The sequence below is a fragment of the Dendrobates tinctorius genome, unplaced genomic scaffold, assembly GCF_039654945.1.
Source record: "Dendrobates tinctorius isolate UK_male_01 unplaced genomic scaffold, ASM3965494v1 ptg000047l, whole genome shotgun sequence".
In the NCBI taxonomy this organism is placed as follows: domain Eukaryota; kingdom Metazoa; phylum Chordata; class Amphibia; order Anura; family Dendrobatidae; genus Dendrobates; species Dendrobates tinctorius.
The window spans coordinates 2,570,582-2,593,675 of NW_027361715.1; the positions used below are offsets into that span (position 1 = coordinate 2,570,582).

Consider the following 23,094-nt stretch of genomic DNA (forward strand, 5'->3'; position numbering starts at 1 on the left):
TCCCTATCCCTAAAGCTAGGGGTGCCCTAGCTATTACTTCTGATGGTGAAATCACCGGGGCCACGTGCCTTGCTGAGCTCCTAAATGAGCCCTTATCTATCCCCTCTCCCAACCAGGGAACTCGGGAGTAGTAGTCTATAAGAATACACAAACCAGACTAACAAGAGAAGACAAACATGGATGAATGAAAACACCAATCATATAAATATGCTCTCACAAACAGAGTGTAACATTGGCAAGTAAAGGAAGGAAAAGCCAAATAGGAGAGGATGAGGATATACACACAGACAAATCGCCAAGAAATAGTCTTCTGAACAACACTCCAAGCACTTCCTCAAACAACCAACATTTCCAACTCCAGAACAAGGGCAGTATCAAACTAAGGGTTCATTCCCAGTTGTGATGCAATCGGACAAGTGCAATCCGATAAAAAAAAAAAATGGATTGTACTCATCCCAATGTTTTTCTATGGTGTAACTCACATCTGCCATTATTTTCTCATGCCAATTTGGCATGCAAAAACAATCACAGCATGCTGAGAATGCACGTGAGAATCGGATCGCACGCACCCGTAAAAGTCTATGGGTGCATGTGAAACATCGCACTGCACTCGGATATCACCCGAGCCTTTGACCTTGGACGTAACACATGGCTCCCACTTAAAGCAACTAAACTAGCTCTTTGCAGGGAGCCATGGACAGGGGCACCATTTTATATGAACCCCAGCAGACAGTGTCTAGCTGCCAGTTATTTAGTTCAGCTAGACTTGGTCGCTTTGATCCTTTGCGCTATTATGTATGTCCTGTTGTCTGACCTCTGCTTGTATTTTGACCACCCTCTTGCCTTCTGATTTTGTCTGTGACGTGACTTCTTGGTATTGACCCGACGGGACAACCTTTCTTGCCTCTAGTTCACTCTTCCAGCCGGCAGCCCTTCCATGTAAGCAAACCAGTGGATTCCACTGTAAGACCAGTTTCGTGAAAGGAGAAGGCTGGGGATCCTCTAGAATCTGCTAGATAACTTGCCATGTGCCAAGTCTGTTCAAGTTGGCCTCTTTGAGCCTGTAACCTTGGATGTAACCCATGGCTCCCTCTTAAAGTCACAATATTGATGTGAACGCAGCAAGTTTTCATAGCACATTACACAATGCCTCAGCCTCACGTAATATACCGTATATACTCATGTATGATCTGAGTTTTTTGGCACATTTTTTATTTTGAAAAAGCCCTCCTCGGCTACGGGTTCCACAAGACGGAGGGGCAGCGGGTCACAGGAGGCAGGAGCCAACTGCTGCGGCTAAGGGTGGTTTCACATTAGCGTTTCAGGCCGCAGTGTCGGCCTGCACACGGCCGTCGCTAAGCCCTGCCCCCTGCCGCGCCTCCTCCGGTAGCTCCGCCTATGGGCGCAGGACGCTGCATGTGACCTGCGTCCCCTATCTTTAGCACTGGGAACGCAGGCCATGCGCAGGTATGCGTTTGGCGGTGCATGCGTCCTTTTGACGGTGCGCCGAGCACACCAAATTGCAGCAGGTTGCGTTTGGCGCTGGTCGGCGCACTGTCAAAAGGACGCATGCGCCGCCAAACGCATACCTACGCATGGCCTGCGTCCCCAGTGCTAAAGATAGGGGACGCAGGTCGCATGCAGCGTCATGCGCCCATAGGCGGAGCTACTGGAGGAGGCGGGGCAGGGCTTAGCGGCGGCCGTGTGCAGGCCGACGCTGTGGCCTGAAACGCTAATGTGAAACCACCCTAACTCCTTTGACTTCTGCTAAAGAGAAATGAGTGGAGAGCAGTGAATATTCGTTTCTCTTTAATTGCGGACTTTGCTGTTAGCCACAGCCACCGGCTTCCTTCAGTGGGTGGGCTCTGAAGTGTGCCCACAGCTTAAAGGAATTAATATTCACTGCTCTCCACTCCCATAGGCATGGAGAGCAGTAAATATTTGCTTCCTTTAGCAGTGGGGACATGTGATCACTTGACCGCTGCAGCAAGCCAGTGGCTGAGGTTACTGAGCCCGCTATAAAAGATCAGTGAATATTCACTGCTCCACATGCCCATAGTCCCGGCGTGGAGAGCAGTGAGTATTCCAGCAGCTGTCCTCTGCTTGTAAGCAGAGCATGACATCACTGCCATGCGCTGCCTACAAGCATAAATCAGCTGCTAGCATCAGAACAAGATGCTGCAAGGGAGCGCAGGAAGGTAAGTAAAATGGTTTGCATTTTTTTTATGTTTTTCTGAGTGGGGGCCATGCATACCAGGATAGGGATGAGGGGGCCATGCATACCAGGATGGGCATGAGGGGGCCATGCATACCAGGAGGGGGATGAGGGGGCCATGCACACCAGGATGGGGATGAGAGGGGGCCATGCATACCAGGAGGGGGATGAGAGGGCCATGCACACCAGGAGGGGGATGAGGGGGCCATGCACACCAGGATGGGGGTGAGGGGGCCATGCACACCAGGATGGGGATGAGGGGGCCATGCATACCAGGATGGGGATGAGGGGGCCATGCATACCAGGATGGGGATGAGGGGGCCATGCACACCAGGATGGGGATGAGGGGGCCATGCACACCAGGATGGGGATGAGAGGGCCATGCACACCAGGAGGGGGATGAGGGGGCCATGCACACCAGGAGGGGGATGAGGGGGCCATGCACACCAGGAGGGGGATGAGGGGGCCATGCACACCAGGAGGGGGATGAGGGGGCCATGCACACCAGGAGGGGGATGAGGGGGCCGTGCACACCAGGAGGGGGATGAGGGGGCCGTGCACACCGGGAGGGGGATGAGGGGGCCGTGCACACCGGGAGGGGGATGAGGGGGCCGTGCACACCGGGAGGGGGATGAGAGGGCCGTGCACACCGGGAGGGGGATGAGGGGGCCGTGCACACCGGGAGGGGGATGAGGGGGCCATGCACACCGGGAGGGGGATGAGGGGGCCATGCACACCGGGAGGGGGATGAGGGGGCCATGCACACCGGGAGGGGGATGAGGGGGCCATGCACACCGGGAGGGGGATGAGGGGGCCATGCACACCGGGAGGGGGATGAGGGGGCCATGCACACCGGGAGGGGGATGAGGGGGCCATGCACACCGGGAGGGGGATGAGGGGGCCATGCACACCGGGAGGGGGATGAGGGGGCCATGCACACCGGGAGGGGGATGAGGGGGCCATGCACACCGGGAGGGGGATGAGGGGGCCATGCACACCGGGAGGGGGATGAGGGGGCCATGCACACCGGGAGGGGGATGAGGGGGCCATGCACACCGGGAGGGGGATGAGGGGGCCATGCACACCGGGAGGGGGATGAGGGGGCCATGCACACCGGGAGGGGGATGAGGGGGCCATGCACACCGGGAGGGGGATGAGGGGGCCATGCACACTGGGATGGGGATGAGGGGGCCATGCACACCGGGATGGGAATGGGGAGGCCATGCTCACCAGGATGGGGATGGGGAGGCCATGCACACCAGGATGGGGATGAGGGGGCCATGCATAACAGGCTTATACTCGAGTCAATAAGTTTTCCCATTTTTTTGTAGTAAAATTAGGTCCTCGGCTTATACTCGAGTATATATGGTAATCATCTTCATTATGCAAATATACAGCATATTATAACATTTTCTTTTCTTCAAGCTCGGCCATATAATTGCCTTTTTTGTACTTCACAGGCGGCAAGCACAATTAACTCTACATTGTATTTGCTCCAATAAAAGAAGCCATTTCCTTGTTCCCTAGTTGTGCCGTGGTGCTCTTATTATAGGAGAACAGGTGCGACTGTTGTAGTAAACCATTATAGAGAGGAGTTCTGTACTTTCTCCATTTGGACTGGTGAGGTCAGCATATTTGTAAGAATACTCAGATCTCACCATTTTTCGACAATGCGGTTGTGAAAGAGGATGGTTGTTTCGAGCTTGTTTTGACATTGTGTAAAACTGGGTGTGCAGAGGAAGTTCTGCAAATCAGAGGATATGAAACTGATAGCGCTTATTTGGCGGGTCCTAACGGGACCTTAGAGACAGCTCGGTTTGGTTGTGTCCTTCAGAAGATTTATATATATGGTGTTACAGGCTAGAATGTAGGATTGTGGGTAAATCCTCGACAAAACCTGCCCCCGTGTAGATTATATATCCAAGGCTTGACTAAAGTCATCTGCTAGGTGAGTAGTGCAAGATTTAATTTCAATTATTCTGTTGATGTGATAAATTCATTTATTGCTTTAAGGGACCATATTCTTAATATATGGTAACTCGTACCTTTGTATTTAAATGCTGTGTATTGAGCTCCGGAAACTATTATTTTAGACTGGGGACAGGGCGAATTTATCATTTTAACAGGAAGTTAAAGGAAAAAAAAGTCTTCCCCCATAAATTCTGTATCTTGCATAAATGCTGTAAACTTCCACAAACATGTCTGTAAATAATATTAGCGGGATAAAGGCCAGGCTAATAAGAATTTCTGATGTTTTGCATCTAAAGTCATGCAAATTAAGGACAACCAGTTCAGGAAGTGATGTACGGTAATTAAACAAAAGCAACAATAATAATGTTATCTGCAGTCATTTTTAAACGAAAAGTTTCCAGATATGCGTTTCTTTCTTTTTTTGCTATTCTTGATCTTTGATGTATTCTTGATTGCTTTACGCTTGTCATCATTTTGCAAGGCCTGTTTTCAGTAGCGGTTTACTTTTTCACGGATGAGTTTTCTATTTTGATTATCTACTTTTTGACTTTTTGATATGATGAAGCATTAAAATCCTAACATTTCCCCTTACAATTAGTATCATGTTCTAAAAAAAAATGTGTCGATTTTTGACAAATGTTATTTGATACTAAGACCGATTACTTATTTTTACGCTTGCTGTCCAAAGGTGGTGATGTCATTGAGGTTACCTGCGGTCACTGAGGCTCCGTTCCCTCAGTGACTGCAGGTAACTTGGTGAGTTTTTCTCACGGTGCTAGCGAGGATCTCACCGAGGTCACGGCAGTTCATCCCGGCAGGGAATGGAGCCTCAGTGACCGCAGATAACCTCAATGATGTCACCACCGGTCACTGAGGCTGCACTCGCAGCAGTTCAGTCACCAGTGGTTCTTAGCCTGGATGGTTGCATCTTGGCACTGTCCAGGTTAAAAACTGCTTATCCCCCCCAGACATGGATTATGGCGTGGGACAGAACAACGGACAGGTATGGTATGTTGGGTTTTTTTTTAATTTTTGTTTATTACAGGAGCGATCAGACCTTAAGCAGCTTGGATTGTCTGCCTCTCAGCTCTTCCTCCAGGCTCTAGGACCTTGATTTCCAAGGTCTAGTGTGTAGTATCCACAATCGGTGATGGTTTGGGGAGCCGTGTCATCTGCTGGTGTAGGTCCACTGTGTTTTATCAAGACCAAAGGCAGCACAGCCATCTACCTGGAAATTTTAGAGCACTTCATGCTTACCTCTGCCAACCAGCTTTTTGGAGATGGAAATTTCATTCTCCAGCAGGACTTGGCGCCTGTCCACACTGCCGAAAGTACCAATACCTGGTTTAAAAACAACAGTATCACTGTGCTTGATTGGCCAGCAAACTCGCTTGACCTAAACCCCATAGAGAATCAATGGGGTATTGTCAAGAGGAAGATGAGAGACACCAGACCCCACAATGCAGACGAGCTGAAGGCTGCTATCAAAGCAACCTGGGCTTCCATAACACCTCAGCAGTGCCACAGACTGGTCGCGTCCATGCCACACCACATTGATGGAGTAATTGATGCCATAAGAGCTCCGACCAAGTATTGAGTGCATTTACTGAACATACATTTCAGTAGGACAACATTTCAGATTTCAAAACAAATTTTTCAAGCTGGTGTTATAAAGTATTCTAATTTACTGAGACAATTACTCTTGGGTTTTCATTGGCTGTAAGCCATAATCATCAACATTAACAGAAATACTTGAAATAGATCACTCAGTGTATAATGACTCTATGCAATATATGAGTTTCACTTTTTGTACTGAAGAACTGAAATAAATTAACTTCTTGATGATATTCTAATTTTGTGAGATGCACCTGTACCTCAATGGATTGTTAACGTCCGAAGCTTGCCGCTACCTCTTGCCTGTGAGAGACCTCTAAAAGCGGTGTGCCACTGGTAGGGACAGTTGGCTTTGGAAGCTGGAGGTTGCAGGTGTTCTAATTCCCGGCGAGCCAGCGGAAGGGTGAGACTCATTAGCACCATCTTTTGTGCTTGCTGGGTCTGTACTATATGGTATTGTCTATTGGTTCAATAAAGTGTTGACACACTGTGTTACCCTCACTCTGTGTTGTGGAGTAGTATTCTGCCCACAGGAATGGAGTACGGGCATTAAGTGGGATGAGCCCTGGTCCATGGGGTCTTTATAATGACAGCCAGGCCAGTGGATAAGAGCACCCACTGACCCTGGTGTCTCCACAAAGACTAATCAGGTTCACATACTTTCTCCATTCACAGACCTGTGATACTGGATCATTTTGCTCAGTAACAAAATGACAGTCTCATATTAAAATAACTTTTGGCGCTTGTTTGATTTGGTTTTGTTTGACTTCTGTGAACCTCTGATGTAGTTTTAGGCCAAATTTATAAAGAAAACAAAATTCTGAAGGATTCACAAACTTTCAATCACCGCTGTAGTTCGGGACTTAAAAGCCTTTTACATTATCTACTATTTCGAAGAAAATGAAAATTGCTGGAATCTCCACTTTTTTTTCTATTTCAGGACATGGAAAGTATTGCATGACTGTATTCTCTAGTCTCTCACATGAAAATTCATATTTACAGGTTGTATGCAGATGTTCCCGCTTCCTGGATTGTGTAGTACAATAGTGACTTTCATGGTTGCACAGTGTGTAACGGAGGCTGCTACCTCTGGTTAGTTAGATCATGCTCAGAAACCACTTCCTCTAGACTTTGACCAAATACAAGAATTATTTCTCCTACAGCAGCTTTTTTTTTTTCCTTAAATAATGTTAATTTTCTGTACTAGAAGAGTACTAATGTGTATGTCTATAAAATTATGTATACACTAGTGTGTTATTTACTCATCCACTTTGTCATTCATTTCACTTTTGTGGTTAGAAGAAATGCAACGTTCCACATTATGTTGGTTAATATAGTACAGATCTTGGGTACTGACAAGGTTTTCAGTCTACAGATTGTACCTTACTGCCATTTGCCTCAGAGAGAATGGCATTAAGCTGCACCCCTGAAAAAAAAAGATTTAGTAAATAAGGCAGCCATCAAACTTTCACAATTGCCTTGACACCTTTGCCCCATTAACTTTTTGAATGTAACTCTTAAAATTCCCTCTGAGTTGTAAAGTGCTGCAGAATATGTTGGCACTGCAGAAATAAAAAAAATATTATAAATTAAATGAAAATGAATAAGTTTGTATTGCACACAAAAAACTGCTTTTGAGAGTTGCCTGTAATAGTACAAACTATTAATTCTGTTATCAAAAGTACCAAACTACAATAAATGCCATGGCCAAACTAAGCAAGGCTTATTTCAATATTGAAATAGCATCTGGATCTTCGTCCTAGTACCCTGATAAAGACGTGCGTGTGTAAATTTATCCATTTATGCTTCACATAATTGGATACACCCCTTTGAAAAGTATTATTTTAAGCAACATCTCACTGAACACAAGAACATCTAGTATTTTATTCGTCCTCCATGATTTTTAACGACAGCCCCGAGTCATCTTGGCATGGAATGAACAGTTTGCTGCAACATCTTTTCCCATTCTTCAAGCATGACCACTTATAGAGCCTGGCGGCTGGCTGGAGAGTGATGACAACGTGTCTCTTCAGAGTTCCCCATAGATGTACGATTGAGGTCAGATCAGGAGACACACGGCCAGTGAATCACTTTCATCCTGTTCTTCAGAATTTCAACAGTGGCATTAGATGTGTGTTTTGGATCATTTCCATGTTGGCCCCTCCCATCAGTTCCTGGATCATTTTGCCACTTGGCTTCCACATTTTCTCTCCTGTGACATCCCTACCCTCATCATGGGAGATTTCAACATCCCCATTGCTCTTCCCCTCTCCCCATCTGCTACTCACCTTTTATCTCTAACCTCCTCATTTGGCCTTTCGCAGCTTACTAATTCTCCAACGCATGAAGACGGAAACTCCCTCGACTTGGTCTTCTCTCGGCTTTGTGCAGTGGATGATTTTGCAAACTCCCCTCTCCCGCTCTCTGACCACAATCTTCTTTCATTCTCTATAAAGAACTGCCAGGCTGCTCAGGTCACCCCCACTGTCCAGACTTATAGAAACACACAGGCCATTAACACCCAGAAACTTCTGAAGAACTTGCAGTCTTCATTGGCCCCTATCTCCTCCCTCTCATGTCCTGATTCTGCATTGAAGCATTACAATGAAACACTTCAAACTGCCCTGGATGAATTTGCACCCCCTATAAATAGAACACCACAACGCAGACGGCGACAACCCTGGCACATGGTGCAAACACGTTTCCTGCAGCGGTGCTCCAGGTGCGCCGAACGTCTGTGGAGAAAATCCAATCTACACGAAGATTTCATCCATTTTAAGTTTATGCTTAGAACATACAACACTGCCCTTCACCTCTCCAAACAAACCTATTTCAACACCCTCATCATCTCACTGTCCAATAACCCGAAACGTCTCTTTGACACTTTTCATTCTCTACTCAATCCAAGAGTACAGGCCCCAACCACGGAGCTCCGAGCTGACGATCTGGCCAATTACTTCAAAGAAAAAATTGACCAGATCCGACAGGAAATTATCTCCAAATCCCCTCATACCATGCACTGTCCTCCCTCCCCCACTGCATCTAACTCACTCTCTGATTTTGAACCAGTCACAGAAGAAGAAGTAAGCAGGCTCCTTGCATCTTCTCGCCCAACTACTTGCACCAGTGACCCATTTCCGTCACATCTCCTCCAGTCCCTTTCCCCTGCTGTCACCCCTCACCTAACTAAAATATTTAACCTCTCTCTCTCTTCTGGTATTTTTCCCTCCTCATTTAAGCATGCCATCATACATCCACTACTTAAAAAACCATCCCTCGACCAAAACTGTGCCGCTAACTATAGACCTGTCTCTAATCTTCCCTTCATCTCCCGTCTTATCCGCTATCTCTCAGAAAACTCTGTTCTCGACCCTCTCCAATCCGGTTTCCGCTCTTTACACTCCACTGAAACTGCCCTCACTAAAGTCTCTAATGATCTGCTAACAGCTAAATCAAATGGTCATTACTCCATGCTAATTCTCTTGGATCTCTCTGCAGCATTCGACACTGTGGATCATCAGCTCCTCCTCACTATGCTCCATTCCATTGGCCTCAAGGACACCGTTCTCTCCTGGTTCTCCTCCTATCTCTCCGACCGCTCCTTTACTGTTTCTTTTGCCGGTTCCTCCTCCTCTCACCTTCCCCTTACTGTTGGGGTTCCTCAAGGATCGGTTCTAGGCCCCCTCCTCTTCTCCTTGTACACTGCCCCTATTGGTCAAACAATCAGTAGATTTGGTTTCCAGTACCATCTCTATGCTGATGACACCCAATTATACGCTTCTTCTCCTGACATCACGCCAGCCTTTCTAGAAAACACTGGCGATTGTTTAAACGCTGTGTCTAATATCATGTCCTCACTATATCTGAAACTGAACCTGTCAAAGACTGAACTCCTTGTGTTTCCTCCCGCTACTAATGTACCTACACCCGACATTGCCATTTCCGTCTGTGGTTCCACTATTACTCCCCAGCAACATGCCCGCTGTCTTGGGGTCATACTTGATTCCGAGCTTTCCTTTGCCCCCCACATTCGATCACTGGCTCGCTCTTGTCGTCTGCACCTCAAAAACATTTCTAGAATTCGACCTTTTCTTACTTTTGACTCTGCAAAAACTCTTACTGTTTCTCTTATTCATTCTCGTCTCGACTATTGTAACTCTCTTCTAATCGGTCTCCCTCTTACAAAACTCTCCCCTCTCCAATCTGTCTTGAATGCTGCAGCCAGGATCATATTCCTCACCAATCGTTACACCGATGCCTCTACCTTGTGCCAGTCATTACACTGGCTACCCATCCACTTCAGAATTCAGTATAAACTTATTACCCTCACCCACAATGCCCTCCATGGCTCAGCACCACCCTACATCTCCTCCCTTGTTTCAGTATACCACCCTACCCGCCGCCCTCCGTTCTGCTGATGACCTGAGGTTAGTATCCTCAATAGTCAGAACCTCCCACTCCCGTCTCCAAGACTTTACACGTGCCGCGCCAATTCTTTGGAATGCACTTCCCAGGTCAATACGATTAGTCCCCAATCCCCACAATTTTAAGCGTGTCCTGAAAACGCATTTATTCAGACTGGCCTATCGCCTCAACACATTAACCTAACCTATCCCTGTGTGGCAGAGCCAAAAGTTTTACCATAACCAAGTTCCCAGCATCATGTTCCCACATGCTTTATGCATCCATTAGCCCTCTGTGTCTGTACTGTTACACACTTAACATTATGGCTGGTCCATACAATCAGGGCAACTGTTACCACCCACCTTTCGTGTCTACCTCTTTCCTCATAGACTGTAAGCTTGCGAGCAGGGCCCTCACTCCTCTTGGTATTTGTTATAATCTACTGTATGTGATTATTGTTATGCTGTAATGTCTATTGTCTGTACAAATCCCCTCTGAAATGTAAAGTGCTGCGGAATATGTCGACGCTATAAAAATAAAATTTATTATTATTATTATTATTATTATGTTGGAAAAGTGCAAGTCTACCAAGAGCATGGAGTGATGGCGGCATCTTCTCTTTCAATTTAGAGCAGTGCACCTGTGAATTCATGATACCATCAATGAAATGTAGCTCCCTGAGACCAGGAGCTCATAGAGTGCCATGTAAGGACACTGCTACCATCATGTCTCACTGTGGGCACCATGCAATTTTTTTTGACTACTCACCTGACTTCATGATACCATCAATGAAATGTAGCTCCCGAGACCAGGAGCTCATACATTGCGATGTAAAGACACTGCTACCATCATGTCTCACTGTAGGCACCATGCAATTTTTTTTTTACTACTCACCTTTGCAACACATTCATCTTGGTCTCATCACTTCAGAGTAAAGAGTCCCATTAGTCTTCATATTTTTCTGCATAAGCTTTGGCAAATTGTAGGTGGACTTTTTTATACATTTGCTTTAGGAGAGGATTCTTTTGTGGATGACACCCATGCATGCCACTTCTCTGCAATGTACGCCATAATGTGTCATGGGAAACACTCACCCCAGTTTGGCTTTCTAATTCTTTAGCTAACTACAGTGAACTTGCATGGCAATATTTTTCAATCCTTCACATAAGAAGATGCTCTTATTTAGATGTTAACTTCCATGGCCGGTCTGAACGTCTCTGAGATAATTGCAGTTTCATCTTTTTTCACAGTTGTGAATTATATACAGTGGGGGGGGCAAGTATTTAGTCAGCCATCAATTGTGCAAGTTCTCCCACTTAAAAAGAAGAGAGAGGCCTGTAATTGACGTCATAGGAAGACCTCCACTATGAGCGTCAAAATGAGAAAAAAAATCCAAACAATCACCTTGTCTAATTTGGCAAGATTTATTTTTCAAATTTTGGCTAAAAATAAGTATTTGGTCACCTAAAAACATGCAAGATTTCTGTCTCTCACAGACCTGTAACTTCTTTAAGAGGTTCCTCTGTCATCCACTCATTACGTGTAGTAATGGCACCTGTTTGAACTTGTTATCAGTATAAAAGACACCTGTCCACAACCTCAAACAGTCACACTCCAAACTCCACTATGATGAAGACCAAAGAGCTGTTGAAGGACACCAGAAACAAAATTGTAGCCCTGCACCAGGCTGGGAAGACTGAATCTGCATTAGGCAAGCAGCTTGGTGTGATGAAATCAACTGTGGGGACAATAATAAGAAAATGGAAGACATACAAGACCACTAATAATCTCCCTCCATCTGGGGCTCCACGCAAGATCTCACCCCGTGGGGTCAGAATGATCACAAGAATGGTGAACAAAAATCCCAGAACCACACGGGAGGACCACCGTAACAAAGGCTACCATCAGTAACACACTACACCGCCAGGGACTCAGATCCTGCAGTGCCAGACGTGTCCCCCTGCTTAAGCCAGTACATGTCCAGGCCCGTCTGAAGTTTTCTAGAGAGTATTTGGATTATCCAGAAGAGTATTGGCAGAATGTCATATGGTCTGATGAACCCAAATTAGAACTGTTTGGTAGAACCAAAACTTGTTATGTTTGGAGGAGGCAGAATACTGAGTTGCATCCAAAGAACACCATACCTACTGTGAAGCATGGGGTGTCAAGATCATGCTTTGGGGCTGTTTCTCTGCAAAGGGACCAGGGCGACTGATCCATGTACATGAAAGAATGGGGCCATGTATCGTGAGATTTTGAGTGCAAACCTCCTTCCATCAGCAAAGGCATTGAAGATGAAATGTGGATAGGTCTTTCAGCATGATAATGATCCCAAGCACACTGCCAGGGCAACAAAGGAGTGGCTTTGCAAAAATGAAATGAAGGTCCTGGAGTGGCCTAGCCAGTCTCCAGATCTCAACCCCATAGAAAACCTTTGGAGAGATTTGAAAGTCTGTGTTGCCCAATGACAGGCCCAAAGCTACACTACTCTAGAGGAGATCTGCATGGTGGAATGGGCCAGCATACCAACAGTGTGTGCCAACCTTGTGAAGACTTACAGAAAACGTTTGACCTCTGTCATTGCCAACAAAGGATATATAACAATGACCAAATACTTATTTTCCACCATAATTTGCAAAATATTTATTGCCAAATCAGACAAGGTGATTTTCTGGATTTGTTTTCTCATTTTGACTCTCATAGTTGTGGTCTACCTATGATGTCAATTATAGGCCTCTCTCATCTTTTTAAGTGGGAGAACTTGCACAAATGGTGGCTGACTAAATACTTTTTTCCCCCACTGTAAGTGGGATATGCCTCTAATAAAACACATCCAGAGAGCCAAGAGATCCAAACAACCAGAAACTCTTTACAAAACGACAGCCAGGAACACTCTACAGCCACCAGATCATGGTTCCATCATGAGGGACACAAATTTAATATTCTACAGGCTGCCATCTTAGGAGACCACGGCCCCAGCTTATAGAATATAGGTCTGCTCCATTGACCATCACTGAACCCATAGATATGTTTGGGGTTGTCAGGATTTGGACACACCAGTCATATGGCTCCATGGACATGTTCGGAGAAGCCAGGATGTGACCTTCTGGTCACCTGGACTTGTACCTCAATGGACTGTCAACTTTCTAAGCTTGTCATTACCTTCCTCTCTCTGTGGGGGTAGTCGGCCCTAGAAGCTTTGAAGTCACAGCTGCTCTTGTCCCAGCGAGACAGCGGAAGGGTGAGACTCTGTAATACCATCTTGGGTATTTTGCTGGATATGTTCTATGTGTGATTTGCCTTTTTTGTGGTTTAATAAAGTTTGGCCACTCTGTTTTACCCTCACACTGTGTTGTCTGTGTAGTATTACGCCCACGGTAAAAGTAGAGTAGGCTAGCAGATGAGCGCACCCACTGACCCCGTGTCTCCACACTGCATTATTCTGACTGATAAGTAAAGCTTTGCTGATCTTCTTGTAGCGTTCACTTCTGATGTGTGAATAAATGATTGTTTCCCAGGTCTTGCAACATTTCTCTTCCGTATAGTGACAATACTGACAGCATTAAATGTGAAGGAGTGAAGTCACACCTTTTGTAGTCAACTGTCTGCGAGGCAACTGTATAATGCATAACTAGACTAACCTGTGGTTGCTTTCTTAATTAGTATATTGTAGTCTAAACTTTAGCTTTGACACTAACTCTTTAAATGAGGTGTACTTATTTTTGCAACATGGTCTTGAAAGTATTTGTTAGGAAAAATATTTTTTTGTGTTTGCAATCAATTAATGACTTTTTTGGAGTATTTTGTAGTATGATATCCCATATAAAATGTTGATTCTGAATGGAAACTTAAGGTTGAGAAATCTGTTGGGGTGTACTCATTTATGCTGAGCACTGTATGCATATCTGTATAGGTCAGATCTGATATTTATAAGGGTCCAGACAACTAATTGAGAGATGTCAATTGGGCATGATCTGAAGAATGCTTTGTTCTACCAGAGATAAGCCAATGCCAAACATGTCTGTCAGTGGATTTCTAATACAGAACACGGGAGTGCTCTGCTGCATGAGCAGTACTGTGAATGGCCCTGTTCACATGTCCTGATATTTCCAGCACTGGAAAAACCAGTACCGGTGCTGTCCGTGTGTAACATACGTGTGACATCTGTATGCTGTATCAGTGTAACACTTACTGGCACCTGGGAAAAGCAGTGCAGTTATCGTATGCAGCTTTCATCATTGTCACCTGGTCTCCCTGCGATCAGTGTGACCAGGCGACACTGATAAGACTGTTTGCTTAGCCTTTGCTGGTTATTACAGGAGAGAATAAAAGAAAATGAAGTGGGGTCCCCACTGTAATTACTAACCAGCAAAGGCTAAACAGACAGCTGCGGGCTACTATTAGTAGGCTGGGAAGGGGCCAAAGATATTGGCCGCCTCCCAGACTAAAAACATCAGCCCTCAGCCACATCAGAAATGGTGCATCCATTAGATGTGCCAATTCTAGCGCTTAGCCTTGGCTCTTGCTACTTGCCATGGTATGGTGGCAAGTGGGTTACAGTTGTGGGGTTGATGTCAGCTTTGTAATAGCTGACATCAAGCCCAGGTGTTAGTAATAGAGAGGTGTTTATCAGACGCCCCCATTACTAACCTCATAGTCAAATTTAATAAAGACACAGAATACAGTCCTTTCATTGAAATAAACACTCCCCATCCCTCTTTTACTCATTAACCAAAAAGTAAAATGTAATCCTCACACACGGATGTCATCAATGTGCACATGTGCAGCACCCATTTTGTCTGTAGTACGTGAAAAAAAAGGACATGTGTGCGGGTTTTTCACACGGACACGCGGTCTCTGTGAAAAACCTGACACGTGCGCACCACCAATGAATGCAATGGACTGCATACAGACATAAAAAACAGACGTGTGAAGGGGACTTATGGGAGAGACAGCCAAAATAGCTGCCGGCCGAATGTGTATGGCGTGTTTAAAGGGAAACGATCACCAGGTTTCGCCAATATGAGTTCCGGCCACATTTCAGGGAAAGGTCAGAGCGCCCCGGTGCCTGCGCACTGCAGTACTTTGCTCTGCAATCAACAGGGCAGGGAATTACGCCTGTGAAGGAGGGTGATGCTGAGGAGACATCTGTTAATGACGCATGGATGCAACATACACACAAACCAAGAAGGAGAGCAGCATCGCAAGAAGAAGGGAGGCGCCAGACCAAGAAGAGCAACACTCCTTGAACCCGGACCATCCCGCAGGTGAGTATAATAAGCTATTTTTCTTCACTTACAGGTCGGGTTGGGATATTATAGAATGCTGTATATCACCCCTGAAAGATGGTGGCCATAACTCCTATCGGCCAAACCTTGTGACAGGTTTTCTTCAAGGCTCATTGTTATAAATTATAAAATCATTGACAAACCTAGGTTAAAAAGGGTTAGCTACACCGGTGGAGAAGATGTATTACATCCTTGATATAGTCTCTCCTGTACCTGCATAGTGTTGGCATTAATTGGAGTCATCCATTAGTCGTTCAGGCTGAACTGCTAGAATCTGATTTTGTTTCCTTTTCTATCCTAGATTTTCTAAGTTTTTCCACTCTTGTCCCCTCAGTCTTTGTCTCTCATCTGTTTATTAATATATTTACATTCTAAAGTGAAGAGTAATGTAAAAACAGTGCCATCTTTTCCTTATAACTGTACTTCTGCAACACCGGAATGTGAAGAGTCAGCAGAGTCACTTGCTGACTTCAGCATTTGTTCCTGGAGAAGGGACTTGCAAGAATTATTAGCGGTTCTTGGAAAAGTTTTCTTACAGTGAAACTAAAAGCAAATTTTTACCAGTAAAACCAACATGCCGTAGTAAAATCCCCACGCCACTCAATTTTTTAAATGTGTTTATTCTTTAAGACAACCTTTTGTTAAATGTAACACAGCTGAAAGTAACAAGTGTCTTCAATGTAAAATATTACAAGAGCACAGCATATGTATAGGTGATGCATTAAGCATTATGTGGGAGAATGTAATATTTGAGGGACCACAATCCTTTTTTTTTTTTTTTTTTTTTTTTTTCTTCTTTTTACCATATATACAGGACATTTTGGTTTACGTTTATAGATTTTTCACTCCGCAAAATATATTTTTGTGTACCAGATCTGTTCTTTACAGGCTTCTATGGTGTCGACATATGACAAAATTGTATGTTCAATAATGACTGTCAGTCTGGAGGTACAGGGAGTGAAGTCTTTGTTAGCAATCTACATGAAGAACCTGTTGACATATTTCCATAGTGGATTTGCATAGCTACCAACCGTCCCGATTCTCACAGGACAGTCCCTGCGTTCCGCCCGGGACGCTATTTTTCCCGCATTTCACTGAGCCGCCACGCCCCCCCCATGCACCGACCCCATCCTCGCCCTCCCAAAGACCCACCGCAGCCTGCAATGATGTGGCTGTGCTGTTTTGTGGCTGCGCACACAAGACCTGTGATGAGATCACAGGAGGGGAGGAGTCAGGGGTCACATGATCATCGGTCTCTGTGTCTGCTGGACTCTGCTGTGCTGGTTGTCAGGGTGCTGGATGGAGTAAGTTTCTGTGTGGGGTCAGGAGGGGTTTACAGGGTGTACAGAGCGGAGCCGCGCATGTACGAGGTGTACGGAGCTGAGCCATATGTGTACAGGATGTTCGGAGCCAAGTGTGTACAGGATGTGCGGAGCGGAGCCAAGTGTGTACGAGGCATACAAAGCGGGCTTTTCCCACGGACACAGGAGTACACGGCGGAGCCCCGAGGAGCACTTTAAAACTCGCAAATGACGGTCCACTGGAAGTGATGAGCTGGAAGCTGACCGGAAATGAGGTAATTTCATGAGGAGATTGTGATGGAACCAGGAATGCTTCAGATCCATCACCATGTCCTCCTCTGACAGCGCGGACAGCAGGATCGTCTTGGAATCAGGGATGCCGGCCATCTGAGCGGATCATATGTCCTGCATCGGGAGGCTCAGGTGGGCATTACAAAGAGAGCCAGGCTTCTATAGTATCTTTATAGAATCTTTCTTTCACTCTCTATGTTTCTTTCTCTGTTTCTTTCTCATTCTCTGTTCTGTCTTTCCCTCTCTTTTTTTATCTCTTTGTTCTTTCTTTCTCTCTCTAATCTCTTTTTTTCTTTCTCTCTCTCTGTTCTTTCTTTCCCTTCTCTTTCTTTCATTCTTTATTTTTCTTTCCTCTTTCTTTCTCTCTGTTCTTTCTTTCTTTCTTTCTTTCTTTCTCTGTCTCTCTCTGTTCTTTCTTTGCTCTCGTTCTTTCTCTCGCTCTCTCTGTTCTTTCTTTCCCCTCTTTCTTTCTCTCTATCGCTCTGTTCTTTCTTTCCCCTCTTTCTTTCTCTCTCTGTTCTTTCTTTTTTTTTTTCTCTTTCTTTCTCTCTCTCTTTTTTTTTTTCTTTCTTTCCCCTCTTTCTTTCTCTGTTGTGAACTCTCTTGATCTAACTTCTGAGTCGGGGCTCCCTGTGGTGGTTGATGCGGGTAGTGGAGCTGGTCGTGTTGACAGAAGTCTATCACCTGAAGATGATGATTGGAAGTCAGGGGTTACAGACTGGGAGGATTTAAGTGAGCAAGCTTCCTTCAGTTGCTGCTGGTGATTTGGTTTCTCTTCCTGTGCATTGTGAAGTCTGCTTTTTCCCCTCCTTGGTCTTGCATCATTCAGATAAGTTACTTATTTGCTGGAATCTTTTGCATTTGATATAGTTTTTGCCTTTCTCTGCTTTCTGCTTTGCTATGTGGGTTCAGCATTATTCCCTGCTGGGATTTGTGCTGGACCCCGCTCATATGTCACAGCTTATGTCATTCTGTTCAGTATTGCTAATTCCCTGTTAGTATCTTTTGCTTTGCTTCCAGTTCACACCAGAATTCTGATCTAGTGGGGGAGAGGTCGTGTGGCCTCAGTGTTTTTGTATATCAGACGTGTTGGATTTTTTAGGGTTTTAGCGTGATTGCAGACAGTATCTTTTCTGTCCTGTCCTATCTAGACAGTTTGGGCCCCATAATTTGCACACTCTATTTTCTGCCTTCGTTTGTGCCTCATCTTGTCTCACCGACAATATATGTTTGGGGGCTATCTATTCCTTTGGGGTTCTACTCTGGGGCAGTTTAGCTTTCCCCTTTCTTGCTTTAGGCTTATTTAACTCTTTGGCTGTGCCGAGGCATCTAGGGCATCGTAGGCAAGTCCCACGGCTAATGCTAGTTGTGTTGTTAGGTTTAGGGGTCTGCAATCCCCTAAGTTGCCAACCTTTCGGGTTTCCTGGTTGCTTAGCTGATTCCCCGGTAATCATCCTCGGTGACCGAATCATAACATTTCTCTCTCTGTTCTTTCTTTCTTTCCCCTCTTTCTTTCTTTCTTTCTTTCCCCTCTTTCTTTCTTTCTTTCTTTCCCCTCTTTCTTTCTTTCTTTCTTTCTCCCTCTGTTCTTTTTTTTTTCTGTCCCCTCTTTCTTTCTCTCTCTGTTCTTTCTTTCTCCTCTTTCTCTCTCTGTTCTTTCTTTCTCTCTTTCTGTTCTTTATTTTTTCTTTCCCCTCTTTCTTTCTTTCCCCCTCTCTGTTCTTTCTTTTGCTCTCTGTTCTTTTTCTTTCCCCTCTTTCTTTCTCTCTCTGTTCTTTCTTTCTCTCTCTGTTCTTTTTTTCTGTCCCCTCTTTCTTTCTCTCTGTTCTTTCTTTCTTTCTTTTCTCTGTTCTTTCTTTCCCCTCTTTCTTTCTCTCTGTTCTTTCTTTCTTCCCCTTTCTTTCTCTCTCTGTTCTTTCTCTCTCTGTTCTTTCTCTCTAATCTTTCTTTTTTTCTGCCCCCTCTTTCTTTCTCTCTGTTCTTTCTTTCTCTTTCTTTCTCTCTTTCTTTTTCTCTGTTCTTTCTTTATTTCCACTCTTTCTTTCTCTCCCATTTCTATCTCTCTGTTCTTTCTTTCGCTCTCTGTTCCTTCTTTTGCTCTCTGTTCCTTCTTTTGCTCTCTGTTCCTTCTTTTGCTCTCTGTTCTTTCTTTTGCTCTCTGTTCTTTCTTTTGCTCTCTGTTCTTTCTTTTGCTCTCTGTTCTTTCTTTTGCTCTCTGTTCTTTCTTTTGCTCTCTGTTCTTTCTTTCCCCTCTTTCTTTCTCTGTTCTTTCTTCTTTCTTTTCTTTCTCAGTTCCTCTCTCCTTTCTTTCTCTCTCTCTGTTTTTTTTTCTCTCTCTGTTTTCTTTCTTCCTCTCTTTTCCTTAGTACCAGTCAGTGTGCCCACAGTACCAGTCAGTGTGATCAGCAGTTGGGCGTGAATATTGGTGTCACTGGTTGCAAATGGGTGTGGTCAGGGCGTGGCCTAAAATTTGCAGCGGAGTACTATGCACGCCACAGCCTTTGTCCCTCTTTACCTTCTTCAAAAGTTGGGAGGTATGGATTTGTGTTGAAAAGCTATGATGATCCATGTTGTGGCCATCATTCTGCAGCAATTGTTTGCAAAAACATATTCAGCTCTGGGTAGTAAACACTCTTTAGAAAAGTTGTATATGTGATTGTCTAAGAGAAGTAAATTGAAATAAAAGATTGTCCTTCCAGCACTCCCCAAAATCCGAGAATCTGGCTGCTTCTACCAATTTAGGTAATATAATTTGCAGTTATAAATCGGCTAAGACATCAAAGCAAATAAGTGCTGTTATTGGAGAGTGGTAATAAACATTCCAAAATATGTAATTTGGCACTGGGATATCCGTATTCTGCTACTCAGCAGGAGACTGTGCTGCAGTTGTTCCATATACTGCTTTATCTTCTGTGGTCATCTTGTACCAACACAGAAACACACAAAAATGTCCGTCATTCTCCCTCTTGTATTCATATAAAATCTGATTTTGGGTTTGCAGCACTATTTTTCTACTTTGCCCTGCAAGGAATCTAATTACTCTGAAAACATCCCTAGTACTTGTCTGTAGTTGTCCAGTGTGAAATATTTTTATTACATGCATGTATAATATTATACATACACATACATTCAACGTGAAGCAAGTCATAGTTCACAGATCTATGCTTTACCAAGAATTATACTGGATAATCATATCTTTATTTTAGTATTTAGATTATTTTTATTTATAGTAAACTAGATGGTGGCCCGATTCTAACGCATCGGCTATTCTAGAATGTTTCTTTATGAAGATTTAATAATAATGCAATAATGCACCCCCAGTCCTGATATGCATGCTACCCCTCACCCCCCAATCCTGGTATGCATGGTCCTCTCACCCCCCCCTTTGCTGGTATGCATGGTCCCGTCACCCCCCCTTTCCTGGTATGCATGGTCCCCCTCACCCCCCTTTCCTGGTATGCATGGTCACCCTCACCCCCCTTTCCTGGAATGCATGGTCCCCTCACCCCCCTTATCCTGGTATGCATGGTCCCCCTCACCCCCATTTCCTGTTATGCATGGTCCCCTCACCCCCCTTTCCTGTTATGCATGGTCCTCTCACCCCCCTTTCCTGTTATGCATGGTCCCCCTCACCCCCCTTTCCTGGTATGCTTGGTCCCATCACCCCCCTTTCCTGGTATGCATGGTCCCCTCACCCCCTTTTCTGGTATGCATGGTCCCCCTCACCTCCCCTATCCTGGTATGCATGGTCCTCTCACCCCCATTTCCTGGAATGCATGGTCCTCCTCACCCCCCCTGTTTCCTGGAATGCATGGTCGCCCTCACCCCCCCTGTTTCCTGGTATGCATGGTCGCCCTCACCCCCCATCCTGGTATGCATGGTCCCCCTCACCCCCCCATCCTGGTATGCATGGTCCCCCTCACCCCCCTTTCCTGGTATGCATGGTCCCCCTCACCCCCCTTTCCTGGTATGCATGGTCCCCCTCACCCCCCTTTCCTGGTATGCATGGTCCCCCTCACCCCCCTTTCCTGGTATGCATGGTCCCCCTCACCCCCCTTTCCTGGTATGCATGGTCCCCTCACCCCCCTTTCGTGTTATGCAGGGTCCCCTCACCCACCTTTCGTGGTATGCATGGTACCGCTCGCCCCCCCTTTCGTGGTATGCATGGTATATATATAGATAGAAATAATGTAATCTTTTCCCGTTGCACTGTACTTACTGTGATGTTTTATACATTGCTCTGGGAATAAGAATGTAATTGCGGCCCTGTGCATATGCATTTTCCATCTTGAAACTGATGGAGGAATCGATCAAATTGTTTTGAATTCCCATTCTATCCTGTCCCGTGTAACAGACAGATCCAGGTTCCGGATCACAGCGTTTGATGCAAGTTTGAGTCGGTTTCAGGGGAAAGTGGTGAAACTGATCTTGACATAACTAGTATATTTGAACCTAGCTTGATTCACAGGCATAGCAACTTGTTTGATGCACAAGAAAAAAGTGTACATTGTTTAACAACATTCTGACCCTTCACTGTGTTGAAAAATTGCATTAATCCCATTATGACTCTGCAAGGACGTGTTTTAAGGGTTCGGAAGAGTCAGGCGTTGCATGGAGATAATGCAGGAGTGGGCAGCCACTGTCAGAGACAGAAACAATCCTAATAGACATGGCATTGATGGTTTATTCTGATCGTTGCCTTTTTGATTGCAGAGAACACAGCACTAAATGAATGTTGGTTCTAAAGTCCAGGCAGCCGCAATAGCACTTCCTTCCCTTGTCCTAAGGGATCACTAAGTGCCAGTAGGGATCAGGAGCTGCAGCTTCTTAGCAGACCCAGATCAGCTGTACATTGGGGTCATTGGACCCTTATACCACCCCCATGTCTTTATTTATCCCTTAATATATTTTCAAATAATCCCTATTTTTATAACTTGGCCTGTGACATGCTAATAAGCGGGTGAATAGTTGTGGGGGCGGACTCCAGACTAATTGTTCGGCTAATTATGTTATCATACCTCTGTGATAACTCTTTTCAAATCTCTGCCTCCTTGGCAATGTGCAGTAAGCCGAATGCATGGGCTCACTGTGCATGACCGGAGCCGCACTGGGAAGAGCAGAAGACAGCTGACAAGTATTTTACTTAGTGAACAAGTATTAATTATATCACTCCTGGCAGTGAAATAAAGGAAAAAAAAATGCTGAAGTGCTGCTTTAAGACAGTACAGCCTAAAAAAAACACAAACTAATATGTGACTAGTAATAAAAGGCAGAAAACATAATAAAAGAAGTAATACTTAGCTGGTAAATCCTTTCCCTCTGCAGAGCTGTCCCTTTTTTTTTTTTACTTGGCGGAATGACCACAGCAGCCCATCACTGGCTTCAGCGGTATCTGCTGTATGACCGCTGATGTCAGTGCGTTTGTGAAGTTTGTAGTACTTATGTCAATCTCCAAAATTGGCTCTTTTTTTCCCTGATTCCAGACACCTTTTATATAAATGTAGTAATAAATATTTCTAGAAACATGTTCCCACTGCTGATCATTTGGACACAGTAGTGTTTTTTTTTCCTAAATGAACGTGTCTGTATGTACTTGTTATATTTTGCTAGTATCATATTTGCTTGTTTCCATATTGGCATATTATTGCATGAATTGTGATTTTTCTCGCTGCCCTTATCCTGGATACAGGTTGGTATTACCACAAAGTCTGTGCCTGCTTTTCCTGATACTGTTAATCATTACTGGACCACAAAAATAAAGCTATTCTATAGTGAAAGAAAAGAAATGGCGCCGGTTACTAGAATCGTGTGTTAGGATCTGATAACAGATTTTTTTTCCTGTCCTGGTTATTTTCATTATTTCGCCTTTTATAAAGCATTTTCCTTCTTTTGTCGTTTTTATATTTACATTACACAAATTGGCCAGATTGCACTCTCATACTGATCACACACATTTCCATAGGTTAGACTGCTCTGAATGCAGTTATATATACAAGAAATACAGCTGCTT

At 44.8% G+C, this 23,094-nt stretch overlaps 1 protein-coding gene across 3 annotated transcripts in view; it reads left to right on the plus strand.

Annotated features, from left to right (window-relative positions):
* ADCY7 (adenylate cyclase 7) overlaps positions 1 to 23,094 on the plus strand; it is a 158,410-nt gene that overhangs the window by 26,996 nt on the left and 108,320 nt on the right. Inside the window, exon 1 of one of the 3 annotated variants that reach the window (XM_073576173.1) lies at positions 4,021 to 4,163. The exons of the other annotated variants lie outside the window; for them this stretch is intronic. The gene's annotated coding sequence lies outside the window, so the exon portion shown is untranslated. Of the gene's footprint in view, positions 1 to 4,020; positions 4,164 to 23,094 lie in introns of those variants that run through there. 3 annotated transcript variants of the gene reach the window in all.